We start from the raw sequence: 4,166 nt of genomic DNA, 5'->3' as shown, positions 1-4,166 counted from the left end.
AACTCCTCAACTAAGTGAAGCAGGAAACAGACAGAGCTGGACTCCATCTTACGCCAGGCTGTGAACATTAGGCTACACGCGTGGTCACCCTCCCAATGGGCTCTGAATTTTGTGCTCAGTGTCTATAGAAATGGCGTACCAAAGGAAAACCAGACCCCGGGATAAAAGAGCCTCAGGACTTGCACTTGGACTCTCAGTTGCCTAAAAGAATATGCTGATTATCTCTGTAACAGAACAAAGTTGTAAATTCCATTATGTTTATCAGGATATGACCACAGGCCTATTGATAAATATCCACTGTTTATCTAGTCTTGTGATACATGAACCATGGGTTAACTTTGATCGTATCCCTCTTTTACCTTGCCCAGACTAGTTTCAAGGAATTTGGTGAGGTGGGTTTGAGCAAGTACACTTAGGGTATATAAGTGAAAGTGAAAGTGAAGTCACTCAGTCGTGTCCGACTCTTTGTGACCCTGTGAACTGTAGCCCACCAGGCTCCTCCATCCATGGGATTCTCCAGGCACGAATACTGGAGTGGGTTGCCATTTCCTTCTCCAGGGGATCTTCCCAACCTAGGGATCGAACCCAGGTCTCCTGCATTGCAGGCAGACGCTTTAACCTCTGAGCCACCAGGGAAAAAACTGGTCGGGGTCCTTGGCTAAGAGGAGATTCTGCCTTGGGCCTGCTGGTGCAATAAACTGCACTCCACTATCTGCATTGTCCTTCTGAGTGAGTTTGTTTCCCAGAATGCGTGGCTACAACATAAGAATGAATGAAACCTGAAATTGGAACTTCCCAAAATGTTTCCAAGAATATGTTGAAAAAGTCAAGGCACTTTGAGCCATGATAATATTCTAGATAATTTCTATCAGTCACTGCACTCAATGTCTCCAAAACAGTTTCTGATTCTTATTCATTGAGTCAGACCAGTCTCCTTAATAGATTTGTTTATGTCTCAAAGTCCCTTTTGATTTTATGCAAAAATAGCACACTTACATCTTAACAATTTGAAGAGGCTGAAATTGAATGATACATACTATACTGTGCCATCAGAGACAAAAATGTATTGTAGGGTAACTTCCTAACAATAATTGTCTTTTACACAGCATTTTTAATGACATGGAACAGCTATCAATCACTAGCATCTACAAATGTATTTGAAAATGTGAGATGCTCAGTAAAAAACCTGGAACTTTCATCCAACACTTCAGAAAAAAATGAAGTATTTTTATAGAGTCTGCCTCAAATAGTTGAAGGAGAAGGAAAAGAGATAGCCTGAAGTGATAAAGCCTCTGCTTTCTTCACAGGGCCTACCTGATCTGTGATTTCCATGTTTTCTGAAAGAGCTTAATTGAACCACATTGTTTTGACTTTTCACTTTCAATTAACATCCTCTACAAAGTGTGAACTCACAGAGCCTGGTTTGGCAGTTTCATACTTAACAAGAAAATTTCTGCACGTCTATTTTGAATTTAAATGAAAATGCTGTATAAATCAAGTTACAGCTGAAAGAAATGAGTACTGAACTAGCGTGTTTACTTCTATTAGAGTGGAGCACTTGAATTTAATTTACTTAAAATGATCCTCTGTCTCTCTCTGTATGTGTTTTGTACGTAGTATTTTTGATTCTGGACTACACAGAGTACACTAAAAAATACCACACTGCTGTATCAAAATGATTATTAGAAAAGTTATATCATTTGTGAACATATGAACTTATTCCAGCATGGTATTTCCACTTGGCATAATTTACACTGTGTTCTAGACATCAGGAAAGTAAGACATTGCATTTCTACAAGAAGATTATTATTACTAAAGATGAGCTTTCTTTAGTTCTGGGAAATGTTAAATGGAGGCTCTTTCACCACACAGCTGTTCTTCATAAATAAGAAAAACATTTGATATGGCCATTCATAAGTTAGAGGATCATAATCTCCTTGAAAGGACTCTAGGTTTATCATACAAATGCAAAATAAATAAGTCTGAACTTTGTAATTTACATTTGCCAAGATCAAATGCATGTAATCACATGGGTCTGAATTATGACGTGAAATTGTGAGTCTTTTTTTTCCTGTTTACTGATAGCAAGAGAATATTCCTACAGTGATATTCAACTCAGTGTATAACTTGCAATGCTTTAGCAGAATTGCTCAAGTTGATCTCAAGGGTAGATTATACTATTTAAACATTCTGTCAAGCATAAGCAAAGATCATAGCAAGTCAAGTCATGCTTCATGTGAGCAACACCTCAGAACACTTTAAATAGAGAATAAGGCTTCCCTGATAGCTCAGTTGGTAAAGAATCCGCCTGCAATGCAGAAGATACCAGTTCGATAACTGGGTTGGGAAGATCCCCTAGAGAAGGGATCGGCTACCTACTCTAGTATTCTTGGGCTTTCCTTATGTCTTAGTTGGTAAAGAATGTGCCTGCAATGCGGGAAACCTGGGTTTGATCCCTGGCTTGGGAAGATCCCTGGAGAAGGGAAAGGCTACCCACTCCAGTATCATGGCCTGGAGAATTCCTTGGACTGTATAGTCCACGGGGTTGCAAAAAGTCAGACACAACTGAGGGAGTTTCACACAAGTGCATTAATGAGGTCAACTGAAAATTTCTCTAGGTAACTTTTTTTTTTTTTTACTTTTTTTGCATTCCAGTCTTTAAAATGATGCAAAGTAACATTAAATCCTTTACACTTATGCAATTGGAGATTCTGAAGAACTCTTACTTGTATCTTGGCCCCGTTTAAGAAAGTACTATTCTCCCTGGAGCTGTATAGGGATTGATTAGCCATATCAGAATCCTAAACTAAGGAAAAGTTAAAGAATAGTCTGTCAGCAATATTGGAAGGAATCATTGTATATGGATTATTGTTTCCTCTGGGATGAATATATAGATACATACTGCATACTATCATACTAAGATTTAAGAGAGACAAGACTAATATAATAAGAAAATAACCCATTTATGGGCAACAAATACAATTAGCAGGTGCCAGTTTGCAAACTATGGAAAGATAAAACATATGCATTTAATTTTTTTATATATTCTTCGATTTTACAACTTTATACTCAGCACTTCCCAAAACCCCAGGGTTAGTTTACAACATCATATCATCAAGATTCAAGAAAAAAAATAATACTTTGGCTCAAAGACATAATACCTCACATAAAGCATTTCCTCAAGATAACAAACTGCCAGAGTCCAGCTCCAGCAGCCAGGGATTCAACCTGAAGAGATGGACGGTGTTGGCGATGATGATGTAGCCTCTGACTCATAGTGCAGAGCTACATCGGCAATGATGATGTAGTCTCTCACTTATAGTATGGGACTACATCCGGCGGACAATGATGTAGCTTCTGGCTCATAGTACGGGACTACAAGTTTATTTCAAGCTTTGGGTTCTCTTTTATACTTTGACAAAAGCATTAGATCAGAGGTTTGACGTTTTTAGCTTCCCCCACCCAGATTTACTGTACTTAACTTGAGATTACATTGTAACTCATGCTACATTTCTCAGTTTATTTCTTATCCTTCTAAATCCTTTCTAAGCCCTCTCCTTCCTCGGGAGGTAGAGCACAGTCTCCTTCCTTTTCTTCATCAATGGCAGAAAATGATCTGCGCAGAAGGTGGAGACCCACCATCCACAGCTATAGCCTCCCCCATAGGCTATCTAACAGCCTCATGACGGGGGTCCAGGAGTTTTCTAATCATATTCCACAGAGTAAAAGCATCTACAGGAACGTTTTCTGGCAAAAGCAAAGTATAAAACAAAGGTAGAAATTTAGACAGTCTTCCTGTGCTTACTTTAACACCTCTATGGGCTAACATATAAGGTAATATTTCAATAAACATTTGTCTATTCTTATATGCGGAATGAAAGAATGAATGCAGAATGAAGCAGGTCAAAGACTAATAGAGTTTTGCCAAGAAAATGCACTGGTCATAGCAAACACCCTCTTCCAACAACACAAGAGAAGACTCTACACATGGACATCACCAGATGGTCAAAACCAAAATCAAACTGATGATACTCATTGCAGCCTTATGATCAAATTTAGACCCAATTGAAGAAAGTAGGGAAAAGCGCTAGAACATTCAGGTATGAGTTAAATCAAATCCCTTATGATTATACAGTGGAAGTGAGAAATAGATTTAAGGGCCTAGA

General features: G+C 38.5%; 1 non-coding gene across 1 annotated transcript; it reads right to left on the bottom strand.

The window, feature by feature from the left end:
* Positions 1-564: 564 nt before the first annotated feature.
* Positions 565-636, bottom strand: TRNAC-GCA. Its single transcript has one exon. It is a non-coding gene; the product is annotated as a tRNA-Cys (tRNA).
* Between the last annotated feature and the right edge of the window lie 3,530 nt (positions 637-4,166).

The sequence above is a fragment of the Oryx dammah genome, unplaced genomic scaffold (assembly GCF_014754425.2).
Source record: "Oryx dammah isolate SB20612 unplaced genomic scaffold, SCBI_Odam_1.1 HiC_scaffold_23, whole genome shotgun sequence".
Taxonomy (NCBI): domain Eukaryota; kingdom Metazoa; phylum Chordata; class Mammalia; order Artiodactyla; family Bovidae; genus Oryx; species Oryx dammah.
The sequence above is the reverse complement of the archived record's forward strand: the minus strand, read 5'-3'. Positions and strand labels throughout refer to the sequence as shown.